Raw genomic sequence first — 16,262 nt, forward strand, 5'->3', positions numbered from 1 at the left:
ACCAACCCAGTAATGACAAATGATCTTTTTGATACAACTTTGAATTTGGTTTATCAGTATTTTATTAAGAATTTTTACATCTATGTTCATCAGGGAGATTGGTCTGTAATTTTCATTTTTGTTGCTGTTCTGTCCTGATTTGAGGCTTATTCCATAGGAAGGAATTCATACCTGGTACTGTAAACATATTTCAAACCAATGACTAGGAAAATCATAGGCCAAAGGGGAGAACCTACTGATACTGTTTTTTTCTAAAAGACCATGTTGCCAAACTGACTTCTAAACATATCTGTGTATATCTACAGGTGTGTGCTTTTCTCAATTGTGGTCAGAGAAGCTTCTTTATGTAGTGGGTAGTGGTTAATCCAAAGATGCATTACTGTTTCAAGTGTTGAGAATAAGTGACTTTGAATGCTCAGCCTTAGATGGAGCATCTATATATCACACACACAAGGATCAAAGAACATCTCAGAAGAGGGGGCAGAAAGATAGAACCAGAGGATGGGGAAGAGGGCTGTGAAATGCTGCCTGCTGAACATAACACGGCTATTGCATGCATGAACTCAGAGCAGCTGTGGTTATCTAAACAAGGTCTTCACAAGATCAAGACAGTTAAGAAGTCCAGGGTGCAGAAGGGAGGAGTTCCCAAGCTCCACCCCTCATTGAGAAGGTGTTAATAGTTGATGGCTGCTGGAGAGGAAGAGTTCTTTTCTTTGAGGGTGGTTAATGGTAGGTTCCCTAATCCCCAGAGGATGGTCCTAAACCCATGTGCATATGAGTAGCACTAACTGGACTTGGTAGGTTAAAATAAATCTATAATAAATATTATGTAATAAATATATAGTTTTAAAAGGAGGACATGAAGTTGGGAGGGGGTCCTGGGGTGAATTGGAAGGTGAATGAATGGTGAATATGATCAAGATATTCTACATATATGAATGAAATTTTCAAAGAATTTTTTTAAATTACATTAAAAAAAGATTTGGCTGCAGAGTCGTTATTGACAGGTGAACAGCTGCCTCCTCCTGCAAAGCTGACTAAGTCAGTCTAACTTGCTGCAGGAAGACTGTAAAGGAAGTGAGGAGGTACCAAGAAGTGCTTCCCACTACATTCAGGCTCCTCTTTGCCCTATAGTGGTATTCATTCCCAAGTCTTTCTTTTTTTTAAAAGAGTTATTTTGTTTTTAATTGTTTGTGTGTGGACGTGTGCACATGCGGGTGTACTTGGAGACCAGAGGTGTTCCCTCTTCCTGGAACTGTAGATATTGGCAGCGGTGAGCTACCCTACATGAATGCTGAGGCCAGAGCTCAGGTTGGGCCCTGGCTCTGATTATTAGGAGCACTATAGTGAGTCTGTAAAATCCACCACCTTCCAGAATTTCAAATCCACTATCCCTAGAAACTGCCTTGGCTTCTGCTTTGCTCTGAGCCACTCACTGACTAGGAAAGCTTTGAGCAGCAACCTGTCTCAGGGAACACCTGTGGAGCCCTGACAAGGAGCTCAAGGCTCAGTGCTTAACCCTTTAAATGCTGTGACGCTGAAGCCTTCCCTCTCCCACAAAGTACTAGCTATTGGACTTGGCAGTAGGGTCAGTTGTGACGGGTGGGGGCCCTTCCCTTGAGAAGGCCAGAGTAAGAGACACAAAGGCAAACCCAGGAGGCTCAGAGTAAATGGCAGGGTTAAGGCAGCTGCTCTGAGAGTAGCTGGGCACAGATATTTGTCGTTGCTGTTTCTTTGTTCTAATAAGAGCCTTTTGCTCACTGTTATTTCTCATTTATCTATTTAAACGGTGTTTCACATAGCGCAGGCTGGCCTCAAACTCATTATACTGTGGAGAATGACCTGGAACTCTTGCTTCCATCTCCTGAGGGTGGAATAACAAGTTTCTACCATGGTGTCCGGCTCAACTCTTAACTCTTTAAGCTGTTGATTATTTGTTTACCTCATTAAGATAGCTTGTGTACAATCATGACCCAAAACACAGACACTAAGTGGCTGTCCTTTGGTGTCTTATTTTCCCACCTCTTGCCTTTCACCTCGCAGGCCTCGGTGGGTTCACGGTCCCCGGCACCGGTGGCAGCAGGCCCTCCGGCACCGGTGGCAGCAGGCCCTCGGCTCTTCTATCTTCCATCTGCTGACCGTAGTAGTGGGGAAGGGCTACAGGTTGAGGGATGCACACTGGGTGGTCACCGAGGATGGAAGCCTTTACTGTGACAATTCAGTACCAACTGGGCTCAGAAATCCAAAGGGTTTCTTTTCCACCACAATGAGGGGCAGAATTAGCAACCAAACTTTTGCAGAATTCTGATGCCGGGGTCAGGGGTTAGCCAGCTGTTTAGGCGAAGGTATTGCTATGTTCTGCTGTGTTTTGATCTGGTTTACTTGGTTTGAGTTTTAAACTAGCTCTCCTCTGAGCTCCTTAAAGTTCATTACATGGAAGTCAGGGCTCCATTTCCTACCCAAGAGACCACACTAGAGGAGAACGCTGTTGGAAAGTCCACCCCCCCACTTTCCATCTCAAATTCAGTCCTGTGAGTGGTTTTCAAAGAGACACACACTCAGTCCCCAGTTTGCCACATGATGCTCACATGGCCTCAGGACACTGCCAGCAAGACAGCTACCACCAGATGTGGCCCCGTGGCCTTGGCCAGAACCCTGAGCCAACATAACCTTATTTTCTTTAAAGGCCCCGGGCTGTGGTGCTGCCTTCTTAGTCACAGAAAACAGATCAGCACAGCTGTCCATTTGTCTGTCTTGAGTTCACAGAGAACAGTCAGGCTTTTATTTAATGTTTCTGTACTCTACTTGTGTCTTCTTCCTTCTATGCTAAGATAAGGGGGAAAGGAGGGAGAGAAGGGAAATATCCCATAATGACTCATTCGTTTACCCCGAGTATCTCAGGACAACTTTTCAAACACAGGTTAAATATGAAAACTGAAAACACTCAGTAAGGGATGTGGGTGGAGCTCAGTGGCAGAGCACTTGCCTGGATGGCTCCACCCCCAGGATTGCATCATTTACCAGGTTTACACACCCATCTCCATTCTCCCTCAGTAATGCTCAGACCATATCACTGAATCACATAGTCTCTCCTTTCAAACCTTCCCCTCTCTGAGTTTTACAAGTGATCCTATATTACTCAACTTTAGTCCACGTGTTCAGGCTCATTCCTCTGAAGCCTATTTTTTAGTAGATTCCTTAAAAAGAGCAGGGAACACCAGCTCTCCAGTTTGCCCATGCAGATAGGATGTGCATTTTCATTTCGGATAAAGTATGCTTCAGCATGCACAAGGCCTGGCTTCCATCCCAGACGCAAACAAAAGAAACAATCCAAGTGAGGTGGCTTGGGTGAGAAATGTCCCCCCCTAGACTCTGGTATTTGGACACTTGGTCCCAGTTGATGGCACTATTTGGAGAGGTTTAGGAGGTGAAGCCTTGCTAGAGGAAGGATGTCACTGGGGCAGTTTTGAGAGCTTAAGGCCTTGCCCTACTTCGCATTTGCTCTTTCTGCTTTGTGCTTGTGGGAGAAGATGTGAGCTCTCAGCTTCCTGCTCCTGTGGCCATGCCTGACACTTGAGAACATGCCCCACCACCATGATGGACTCTTATCCCTCTGGAACCATAAACCCAAACATTGGTGAGGGCATTTTTATCACAGAAACAGAAAAGTAAACTGAGACACCAAGTATGTTCTTTATGTTTAAAGGAACTTTTTAAGTCTGTATGAAATCACCAGAGCTGGGTATGGCAGTGCAGGCCTGTAATCCCAGGCCTTAGGAGGCAGAGGTGTGAGGATCACTACAAGTTTGAGGCCTGAGTTACACAGCAAATTCTAGGGCAACAAGGCTACAGAGGAAGACTTTGTCTCAACAGAGGGGGGAGGAGAAGGAGGAGGAGGAGGAGGAGGAGAAGGAGGAGGAGGAGAAGGAGGAGGAGAAGGGGATGGATGATCTTTGGTTCTATCTCCTCCAAGTGCCTTAACCATGTTATCTTGTGTATGAAGTATTGCTGTTGAAAACTCTGATAATGACTCTTTTTAAGTTTGTATAATCAATTTCTGAAAATGTCCCCTTAAAGTCCTGCCACTCCACTAGCCTATGCTTTGGTACTGATCTTTATGGCTCAGTGTTCCCATGTGTTGTCTGGGAGCGTGTTCATTTAAATGTCTTTCAGGGTGCGCCCCATGCCCTGGGCGCTGCAGCCATGGGCCTCCATGCCGCTGTCCCAGCTGTGCCACTCTGGCAGCAACAGCAGCCCATGCCCTGGCTGTGCCTCTGGCCCTTAGGGCTGCTCAGCATACTGGTGCTTCGGCGTGGTGCTTTGGCCACCTGTAGCCCCTGGAACCCTGTGCATATGGCTGTAGTGCTCTGCACACCGAAGGAGACAAAAGTGTAGAGGATAGCTGGTCTGTCCATGACCTTGAAGCACTCTCCCTCGTGGGTTTGGATGTGGAGACAGACCCAGGCTGAAGACCAGTGTTGGACTGTACCTCGGACTTCCAGGACCCTACGATAAATCTCCCATGCTGTAGTGAGTCTTCCTCCCTAATAAATTCCTTTACCCTTTAAGCAGACTCCGTGGATTTCTCGCATTAACAAAGCCTTTGTTGAATTCTTGACTGATGGAATTAAGGAAGAAAAGAAAACCCAGAAGCATAAGTCCTTTCCTAAGATGTCTGGAGATTGGGAGTTGGAAGTGAACAGGACAAAGGCTAAATTATTGGGCAAAGTCGCTGGAGAAAAGATCATTGTCACTTTCAACATTAACAACAGCATCTCTCCAACATTTGATGGTGAGAAAGAGACCTCACAAGGGCAGAAGGCTGAAGAGGAGCCGGAGCTGACATTAACTAGCAATGTTGTGGTTTAAGTTAGAAAGAGTGATGGGAAGAAGTCCCTCGTATTGGACTGTCACTATCCTGATGAGAGATGGGACAAGAAGAGGCCAAGAGTGATATTTATTTTCTCTCTCAAGAAAGTTAGCTTCCAGGCCCCGTGACTCTCAGTGGAAGGATACTACTCAATCACACACTCAACGCAGACTCCCTGGACTGGGCCTTGCATGACCTGATGGATTTCCTTGCGGACTGATGGGAGAACAGCACTTTTGTGGATGAGTTGGTGGAGCTCAGTACAGCCCTAGAGCACCAAGAATATATATATCACCTTTCTTGAGGACCTCAAAAGTTTTGTCAAGAACCATTAGAACTATCAGAGACTGAGGGTTTTAATTTAAATGGCAAGCTTTGGCCAGTGAACAAAAGCTGCCTTGACATCAGAATCATGCTTTGAAATGGCTGTCATCCTAATATCATGGGAGGAAACAAGCAAGTTTACATTATTGCTCTTACACGTCCATTTACTATTGGTTTTTCCCCCTGTACAAATGTATTACTTGTAGATTTTTGTAAAACATAATGAAGATGATAAGTTATTTTATCTCCTGGAGGCATGTTTTTGGACATCTCTTCCTTCACAGTTTGGGGCCTTTGTCCTCCCTGCTTCGGTGCTCCCCCTCAGGGGCTCCTGTCCCTGTGTGCGCTTCCTCTGCGCTATCTGCTGGGCTCCTGGATCCTTTTCCTTCTTCTTTGACCCCTTTCTAGTTTAAAATTTACTTTTTATGTTTATTGTATGCACACATGCATACATGTGGGCACATGCACATGAGCGTGCAGGTGCCTGTGGAGTTGAGGGCACTGGATCTCCTGGAGCTGGAGTTACAGGGGGTTGTGAGCCACCTGCTGCGGGTGCTAGGAGCCAAACTCCAGTCCTCCGGAAGAGCAGTGCCCACAGCTAACCAGTGAGCTTCTCTCCAGCTCCACTGCTAGATTTTCTTAAATTCCCTTCCCCCTTCTCTTTCCTTGGGATCCCTTCTGCTCTTACCTGGCCTTGTGTTTACTCTAATTCAACCTTCATGACTTATTTCTATTTATTTCTGTCGACTTCCACTCCCGCTGCTCTTTCTGCATCTTGTGTCATTTTCCCTAACGCCATCAGTTCTTTTTTAAGAAAATACACTCTAGACTGGGATACTGTCCACCAGCAGAGCGTTTGTCTAATACACACGAGGCCACAAGTTCAACTTCAGCACTGCAATGAATGAATGCATGCATGAATGAATGAATGAAAAAAGGATGAAAGTGTGTTAGTTACAAATGCTGTTGATCAGACACCTGCCTAAAGGAACTGAGGGAAAGAAGGGCTTGTTTTCGCTTACAGTTGGAGTCCATTGTGGTGGAGAAGGGATGGTGGCAGGAGCTTGAGGTGGCTGGTCACACTCATCCACAGACGGGAAGGAGAGAGACACTTAGCCAGTGATCAAGCTACTTTCTCCCTTTTAGTCAGTCCTGGCCCCCAGCCCATGGAATGGTGTCTCCCCCATATTCAGGGTGGGCCTTTTCATTTCAACTAAATCTAGAAACTCCCTCACAGACATGCCCAGATTCATCTCCCAGATGATGCTGGATCCTGTCAAGTTGATAATCAGTGTGAACCACTAGAGAAAGGAAAGGAAAAATACACTCCAATACAGTCCCTGTCTAGTTTCCATACCATGTGCAATCCTGTCTCTCAAGTATGGGAAAGGCCTATCATGTGAAATACTATTTGATTACACGGTGAGACTGCAGTCTGTGGCAAAGGAGTGGGCTGCAAATGTACTTAAGGCTCGCATCAGTTGGCTTGAAGTTAGTCATGAGGCTCTGGGTGGGCCTGGCCTGATCAGTGCCTCTTTTACCTGAGAGGCTAGCAGTCAGGGGAAGGAAGGTAGGGAAGGTCCAAGCAGCCAAGACCCTCTGCTATTGGCTGTAAAGAAGCACCTGCCTGTCATGGAGAGGGCTATGTGTCAGGAGTAGGTGGCCTTAGTCTACAGTCACAGAATCCTCCCAACAGCCAGGGAGTTTAGGAAAGGACCCAGAGCCTCAGATAAGGTCACAGTTCAGCCAACACCTTCACCTCAGCTCATGCATTCCTTAGCAGAGGACCCACTGTAGGGCAGTGAGTGCATAGGTAAGGGGAGGGATGGGGCAGCACAAACATTCATGGCCAAGTGTTCTGGGGGCGTGACTTCTTCAAGGGTGCTGACATCCAGAAGGCACCACTCCCTCTTTTTCTTCTTTCCCTATGCAGTAGCTTTGAATACTTTCCTTCAGCTTTTCATGGGGCGGGAGTGGGAGCAGTTCCTGACTTGCAGGGAAAGTCTTGCGTCTAATGGCCTTTTCCCTTTCAGTCTTGCTCTGTGCTCATGTGGCAGCTCGCTGGCTGCTTCCTGCTTTCATCTGGAAGATTTGTCTCTTTGCTGCTGTTACCCCATTTTGTCCAATCTTCTCTTCCCCCGAGTGTGTGGCTCTGTGGGTGGAGGGCCAGCTTCAAGAGCTCAGAAGGCAGAGCCTACGTGAACTAAGGTATCCAGGCAGGCTCTTCTGGTTCTCTGTCAGCACCTGTCTGTTCCCTGTGCTTTTCCACAGATGCTGGCACTGAGCAGTCAGCTCACCTGCTGCTTCTCTTCAGTCTTGATATCTTGAGATGCCTTGATACCTGATAATCTTATAAATGTTGAGTGTGTTTTGGTTTCTCTCGCAGTGCTGTCTGCTCTGACATGAAGTTTGGGGTATTTTGTTATAGCATGTGCAGGAAACTAATATGAACAGATACAGAAAAGCACAGGAATGTGTCCCAAAAGATTCTCCCCTCAAACATGGTGTCAAAGGGAGTGCTGCTACTACCACCCTGAATCTGCCCATAACTCCATTAGAATCTCTTCTCCATGGCTTGAGAACACTTACTCTGCAGAAAGGCTAATGAACTTACTTTAGGTCACACAGGCAGGGATCAGGAAAATCAACATCTGAACCTCTCCTGATGCCAGAACCCTATTATTTTCCCATCATACTTTAAGCTAGAAATTGCCAGAGAAAGAGCAGTTATGAGTGGAAGGGACAGTTTTATCACAAAATGTTGTTTAAGATTGAGAAATGTAGGTCTGTAGCTCTGCTGGTAGAGTGCTTGCCTCACATGCATAAAGCCCTGCGTTTGATGCCCCGCATCACATAAAATCAGGCATGGTGTTCTTAAAGAGGAAATGAAAAAGTCCCTTAAAGAAATCAATGAAAACACAAACAAATAGTGGAAGGAAATGAATAAAGCAGATCAAGATCTTAAAGTGGAAATAGAATCAATAAAGAAAACCCAAACTGAGGGAAATCTGGAAATGAAAATTTTAGGACCTTGAACAGGAACCTCAGAGGCAAGCCTCACCAACAGATTACAAGAGATGGAAGAGAGAATTTCAGGCAATGAAGGCACAATAAAAGAAATAGATACATCTGTCAAAGAAAATGTTAGATCTAAAAAAAAAGCCTGGCACAAAACATCCAGGAAATATGGGACATTATGAAAAGACCAATTCTAAGGATAATAGGAATAAAAGAAGGAGAAGAAACTCAGGTCAAAGGCACAGAAAAGATTTAACAAAATCATAGAAGAAAATTTTCGTAATCAAAAGAAGGATATGCCTATCAAGGTAAAAGAAGTATTCAGAAAACCAAACAGACAGGACCAGAAAAGAAATTCCCCATAGCACATAATAATCAAAACACTAAACATACAGAACAAAGACAGAATATTATGGGATTCAAGGGAAAAGACCAAGTAACATAGAAAGTCAGACTTATTAGAATAACATCTGAATTTTCAATGGAGAGGCTAAAAGCCAGAAGATCCTGGACAGATATTCTACATCTGTCTCCAAAAGACCACAGATGTCTGTCGAGACTACCATATCCAGCAAAACATCCAATCACAATAGATGAAGAAAACAAGATATTCCATGATAAAACCAAATTTAAGCAATATCTATCTACAAATCCAGTCCCCTGTAGAAGGCTCTAGAAGGAAAATTCCAACCAAAAGAGGTTAGCTACAACCAAGAAAACACAAGGGATAAATAATCCCAGATTAGCAAAACAAAAGAGTAAACACACACACCACCACCACCCCAATCACCACCACCACCACCACCACCACCACCACCACCACCACCACCACCACCACCACCACAACAACAACAAAATAATAGGAATCAAAAAACACTGCTCATTTTTATCGCTCAACAGCAATGGTCTTAATTCTGCCAATAAAAAGACATGGATTAACAGAATGGACATAAAAACAGGATCCATCCTTTCTGCTGCATATAAGAAACACACCTTAATATCAAGGATAGAGATCACCTCAAGGTAAAAGGATGGAAAAAGATATTCCAAGCAAATGGATGTAAGAAACAAGCTGGTGTAACCATTTTAATATCTGAGTTGGCGAGGCGAGGTTGGCTGTGGTTTGTTCTGTCTCTCTGACCTTTCAGAATTTACCCCAATATCTGGCTCTGGGTTTTTCACTAATAAGACATTTTAAGATTCGCATTACAGGGCTGGAGAGATGGCTCAGAGGTTAAGAGCACTGACTGCTCTTCCAGAGGTCCTGAGTTCAATTCCCAGCATCCACATGGTGGCTCACAACCATCTGTAATGAGATCTGGCACCCTCTTCTGTGTACATAATAGATAAATAAATCTTTTAAAAAAAATTCACATTACAGCACACCTGAAAGCTCTATAATAGAAAGAAAAAATAACATCCAAAAGGAGTAGACAGCAAGAAATAATCAAACTTAGGGCTGAAATCAATAAAATAGAAACAAACAAAAACAATACAAAGAATCAATGAAATAAAGAATTGGTTCTTTGAGAAAAATCAGTTGACAAACCCTTATCCAAATTAACTGAAAGGCAGAGAGAGAATATACAAAGTAACAAAATTAGGAATGGAAAGGACATAACAACAGACACTGAGGAAATCCAGAGAATCATAAGGACATACTTTAAAAAACCTGTACTTCATCAGGCAGTACATGCTTTTAATCCTAGCACTCAGGAGGCAGAGGCAGGCAGATCTCTTTAAGTTTGCGGTCAGCCTGGTGTACAGAGAGAGTTCCAGGACAAGCAAGGCTACATAGAGAAACTCTGTCTCAAAAACAAAACAAACAAAAAACAAAACAAAACAAAAACAATCCTGTTCTACACCAAATTGAAAATCTAAAATAAATGGGTAATTTTCTCTATATGTATCATTTAACAAAGTTAAATCAAGATCAGATGAGCAATTTAAAAAGACCTATAAAGCTTAGTGAAATAGAAGCAGTAATTAAAAGTACTAAAACAAACAAACAAAAAAGCCCAGGGACAGACAGTTTTAGCACAGAATTCTCCCAGACTTTTAAAGAAAAGTTAATGCCAATGCTCCTCAAATTACTCCATAAAATATTAACAGAAGGAACACTGCCCAATTCATTTTATGATGCCACAGCTACCTTGACACTCAAACCACATAAAAACTCAACAACCTTGACACTCAGACCACATAAAAACCCAATAAAGAGAATTACAGACCAATTTCCCTTATGAACAAAAGTGCAAAACTACTCAATAAAAACTTGCAAACTGAATCCAAGAACACATCAAAAAGATCACCCACCATGATCAAGTAGGCTTCATCCCAGAGATTCAGGGATGGTTCAACATATGTAAATGGATAACTGTAATCCACCATATAAACAAACTGAGAGAAAAAAACCATATGATCACCTCATTAGATGCAGAAAAGGCCAGTCTTTCACAAAATCCAATATCCCTTTGTAATAAAAGTCCAGGAGAGATTAGGGATAGAAGGGATACATCTCAACATAATATAGGCAGCAAGCCCACAGCCAACATCAACTTAAATGGAGAGAAACTCAAAAGAAATTCCACTAAACAAGACAAGGTTGTTCACTCTCTCCACACCTACTAAATACTGCACCTGAGGTCTTCCCTAGAGCAATAAGACAACTGAAGGAGATCAAAGGGATACAAATTGGAAAGGAAGAAGTCAAAGCATCTTTATTTGCAGATGACATGATAGTATACATAAGGACCCTAAAAATTCTACCAGGAAACTAATACAGCTAAACACTTTCAGCAAAGTAGCTGGATACAAACCAACTCACAAAAATCAGTAGCCCTCCTATAAACAAATGACAGACAGACAAAGAAAATCAGGGAAACAACACCTTTCACAATAGTCTCAAATAATATAAAACATCTTGGAGTAACTCTAACCAAGCAAGTGAGTCTTGTATGACAAAACTTTAAGGCACTGAAGGAAGAAATTGGAGAAAATATCAGAAGATGGAAAGATCTCCCATCCTCATGGATTGGTAGGATTTATATAGTAAAAATAGCCATCCTACCAAAAACAATGTACAGATTCAATGCAATCCCCATCAAAATTTCAACACAATTCTTCACAGATATTGAAAGAATAATTTTCAGCTTCCCATAGAAATACAAAAAACCTAGGATAGCTAAAAAAAAAAAAACCCAAATAATAAATGAACTGCTGGAGGTATCATTATCCCTGATTTCAAGTAATAAAAACCCCATGGTATTGGCACAAAACAGACAACTTGATCAATGGAATCGAATAGAAGACTCAGCCACAAATCCACATACCTATGAACACCTGAATTTTGATAAAGAAGCCAGAAATACACACTGGGAAGAAGACAGCATCTTCAGCAAATGATGCTAGTCAAAGAGGAGGGCTGTTTGTAAAAGAATCCAAATTAGATCCATACTTATCACCCTGCCCAAAACGCAACTCCGAATGGATCAAAGACCTCAACATAAAACCAAATACCTTGAACCTGACGGAAGAGAAAGTGGGGAATAGACTTGAACTCATTGTCACAGGGAAAGACTTTCTTAACAGAATACTGTTAGCACAGGCACTAAGATCAACAATTAATAAATGGGATCACATAAAATTTAAAGCTTCTGTATGGCAAAGGACACCATCATTCAGACAAAGTGGCATGCTACAGAATGGAAAAGGATTTTTACCAACTACAAATCTGATAGAGGGCTAATATCCAAAATATATAAAGATCTCAAAAAACTATATATCAATAAAACAATCTAACTACAGATCTAAATGGAGAATTCTCAAAAGAGGGAACTCAAATGGCTGAGAAACACTTAAAGAAATCTTCAACATCCTTAGTCATCCATGAAATGCAAATAAAAATGACTTTGAGATTTCATCTTACACCTGTCAGAATGGATAAGATCAATAAAATAAGGGGAACACTAATCTATTGTGGATGGGAGTACAAACTTGGAATGCCACGATGGAAATCAGTGTGGCAGTTCCTCAGGAAGATAGGAACAGATCTACCTCAAGACCCAGCTATAACACTGTTGGATATATACCCAAAGGATGCTTCATCCTACCACAGAGATGCTTACTACTCAACTTACCACATACTTACTCAACTATGTTCATTGCTGATCTATTCATAGTAGTCAGAGATTGGAAATGACTCAGATGTCCCTTAACAGGTTGATACAGAAAATGTAGTACATTTACACAATGGAGTATTATTTAGCTGTTTAAAACGAAATTATGATATTCGCAGGTAGATGGATGGAACTAGAAAAAAACATCCTGAATGAGTTAACCCAGACCTAGAAAGACAAATATTGTATTTTTTAACTTAATGTGGATATTAGCTGTTAAGTCAATGATAACCAAGCTACAATCTGTAGAGCCACAGAGGTTAAGTAGAGAATAAGGGTCTGGTGGGGGGGGGGGTGGTGACAGATCAATCTCCCTAGAAAAGGGAAATAGAATAGATAGTTATGGATGGATGGAGAGGGGGGGCTAGAATAAGAGAATCAAATGGAGAGAGGGAAGGAAGAGAGGGGTAAAGGAGGGAAGAGAGAGAGAGAGAGAGAGAGAGAGAGAGAGAGAGAGAGAGAGAGAAAGAGAGAGAGAGAGAGAGAGCTATTTTAAAATAAGGGCTATTTGAGAGGTATTATAGAAACCTAGTACAGAATAAGCTTCCTAAAATATATACACAGACGAAGGCAATCTAAATAAAATCACCAAATAAGGGGGGGAGACAAAGCCCCAACTAGCCATCTCTTGTTACCAGATGAAGCTTCCAGTACCAAGATTGGGTTACATTTAATTGAGATGTTGGCCAAAGGGATCACATGGGAACACTCAAACAACCCAGTTGTCATGGAATAATCTTTTTGTACACTGTGAATATGTGTCACTCAAATTGGTTTAATAAAAAGCTGAACGGCCAATAGCTAGGCAGATTTTTGGGTCAAAGAGAATGCTTGGGAGGAAGAAGGGTGGAGTTGTGAGGAGACACCAGGACTCAGAGGAAGCAGCATGGGTAGCATAGTGTAAAGGTTAATATAGCCATGAAACAAAAAGTAAATTAATAGAAATGGGTTAATTTAAATTGTAACAGCTAGTTAGTAACAAGCCTATGCTATTGGCTGAGCTTTCATAAATAATAAAAAGTCTCCGTGTCATGATTTGGGAGTTGGCAGGAGGGACAGAAAAAATCCACTTACACCCAGGGTTGTTGCCAAGACTATGGGTTGCTCTCCACAAACTGACAGCAAGGCCCCATTGCTGAAGACAACACCTACACAACTCAGTGAACATGGAGATGTCAAGCTGGTGCCTACAAAAGAGACTCCACCTATACCAGTTAGCATCTGGTACAGGAAGATACTCTGCATGCTACCAAAAGAGAAATATAAACACCAACCCAGCCACAAAACCAATGATCTACAGTGGTGTCCTGCCTTCAAGATATGCTAGTATAATGGTGGCACAAAGCTTGTGGGAGTAACCAACTAGTATCTGATTTGACCTAAGGGCCACTCCACAAATGGAACCCATACCCAACACTGCTTGGGTGATCAAGAACCTAAGACTAAATAGCCCAGGGACCTCGTAGTAAATACTACTGTTCTTTAAAAAAAAGTAGCCATAAAATGACCCTAACAACATTCTGTTATACTCATAGACCAGTGCTTTGCTCAGCCATCAGCAGAGAAGCTTCCTCCTGCAGCAGATGGGAACAAATACAGAGACTCACAGTTAGACACTACGCAGAGAGTGAGAGACCTTGGAAAACTCAGCCATAATGGGATATCTCCATCAAATCCCTCCCCTCAAGGCTCAAGGAACCCTGTGGAAAAGGAGGCAGAAAGAGTATAAGAGGCAGAAGGAATGAAGGACACCAAGTGGGGGGGGAGGCCTTCTAAATAAGTGGTTCTCAACCTGTGGGTCATGACCCCTTCAAAAACCGTCTGTCTCCAAACATATTTACATTATGATTTATAACAGTAGCAAAATTACAGTTATGAAATAGCAATTAAAATAATTTATGGTTGGGGGTCACCACAACATGAGGAACTGTATTAAAGTGTTGCAGCATTAGGAAGGGTGAGAACCACTGCACTGAATCAACATCATCCATGCCCATATGAACTCACAGAGACTCAGACAGCATGCACAGGGCCTGCAAGGGTCTACACCAGATGGGGTCCTAGAGCTCAAAGGAGAAGTGGGCATAAGCCTCAATCCCTAACCAGAAGCTCTCTCCAATTGATAACCACCTGCAAATGAAAATGTAGTTTTCTCCAAGGAAGTCTCAATACAGAAATAAACTACTTGTAAGGGTAGGCTGCATGCCCAGCAGTAGATAGTCAGCAGAAAATGAACTTTGCTGCATCTTTGGAGGCTCCTTGTCTCATAATGTCATGTCAGGGTTTTTCTTTTTAAATTTTATCTTATTTTTTTATTTTTTTCATTTATATATTTTTTTCTTCTCTCTTTTTTGCCCCACAGGTCCTTTGAGCACATATTTCCTTTCAGTTCAGTGTTCCTACAGGATTCCTGAGTGTGTGAATGAGTGTCTCTCTGTTTCTTGTGCCTTCTCTTGGGCTCTTTTCCTTCTGTTTGTTTTGTCTAATTCCAATGTGCTGGTTTTTGTTTTGTCTTACTATTTTATATTACATTTTAGTATTACCCCTTAGAAGTCTGCTTCTTAATGAGACAAAAAGGGGGTGGATCCAGATGTGAGGGGAGGTGGGGTGGATCCAGACGTGAGGGGAGGTGGGGTAGAACTGGAGGAGTAGAGAAGGGAAACTGTAATCAGGATGTATTATGTGAGAAAAAAAATCTATTTTCAACAAAATGTTTAAAAAAATGGTAGTAACATTTAAAAAAAGTCTGCCAGGACACACTGCTGGCAGCCCTAGCTCAGGAAAGCTTCATCAGGTGAGTCAGGGACACAACAGGACAGGACTATGACCTTTATTTGTGGGGCAGAAAGACAGATGCTGGCTTTCTCTCCCATGTGGCCCTCCATGGGGACATTCTCTTCTTCAGCCCCTTTCCCTCCTGGACTTGCCTTCTCAGAATTCCCTTTTATGACAACAGGACTCTTCTAACACCCATGTGCTTAGCAGACTGGCCCAGGCCAGGCCTTGTTGACCTACCCAAAAGGCTCAGCACACAGAAGTCTGTCTGTCCAAGCAACTATGTGCCATCTCTTGCCAGTGCATTCCTCATGCCTTCTGGACATACCGACATCTTAATGACTTTGGAGCCCATGCCTACAGATGTCTCTTACCAATGGCTCTTAGCTATGAATCTGCTTTCTTACCTGCTGTGACACATGTCCCCACAGGATAGCATAGTCATTCCTTCTGTGACCTTCTTCCCTGGCATGTATCTGGCCTGGGGGCTTTGGTGAATGTGAGGGGGTTGAAGAGCAGCCAGTCAGATCTCAACTCCCTTCTCCCCTCACACACTTGGATTTGAAGCTGGGGTGGTTGTGTAGAAGTCACAGTGAGAAAGTGTAGACTTCCGCTGGATTCTTTCTGTACAGGTCAGCTGAAGGCATATCAGAGAGACCACCAGCAAAATGTAATGCTCACTGCCTGTGAGCAAAAGCTGTGAGGGGAGGTGTGGCTTCTCCTCAGATGGGAGACATTGCTGTCGGTGGTCCTCGGGAACACAGTGGATTTTAAGATGCATCCTGACGTCAAAGTTGTTAAAATACTCAAGGGAGTCTGTCTTAGAATTGGTGGCATACAAGTTACATACTGTGTCACCTTTTGAAGAGCAGTGGTGTGGCATCACTGGAGAGAAAACACATGTGCACACATAATTAAGCCACTGGAGACAGAGCAGCCTCTGCTGGACCACGAAAGAACGGTGGCACTCTGGTACGTTAGGGGTTAAGATTGTACAGTGGAAGTTCCCAGGACCTTGAAGAACAGACTGGAGCAATGTCACTCATGTAGAACTGAGGAGGGCCACTGAGAAGAGTGAAGGGCAAACACAGGAGAAG

The 16,262-nt window shown here is 43.0% G+C and overlaps 1 protein-coding gene and 1 pseudogene across 1 annotated transcript in view; one reads left to right on the forward strand and one right to left on the reverse strand.

The window, feature by feature from the left end:
* Prkag2 (protein kinase AMP-activated non-catalytic subunit gamma 2) overlaps positions 1–16,262 on the reverse strand; it is a 393,524-nt gene that overhangs the window by 297,192 nt on the left and 80,070 nt on the right. The window lies entirely within an intron of this gene.
* LOC128098601 (complement component 1 Q subcomponent-binding protein, mitochondrial-like) lies at positions 4,552–8,970 on the forward strand (annotated as a pseudogene).

The sequence above is a fragment of the Peromyscus californicus genome, unplaced genomic scaffold, assembly GCF_007827085.1.
Source record: "Peromyscus californicus insignis strain IS unplaced genomic scaffold, ASM782708v3 Scaffold_6__1_contigs__length_162567912, whole genome shotgun sequence".
NCBI lineage: Eukaryota > Metazoa > Chordata > Mammalia > Rodentia > Cricetidae > Peromyscus > Peromyscus californicus.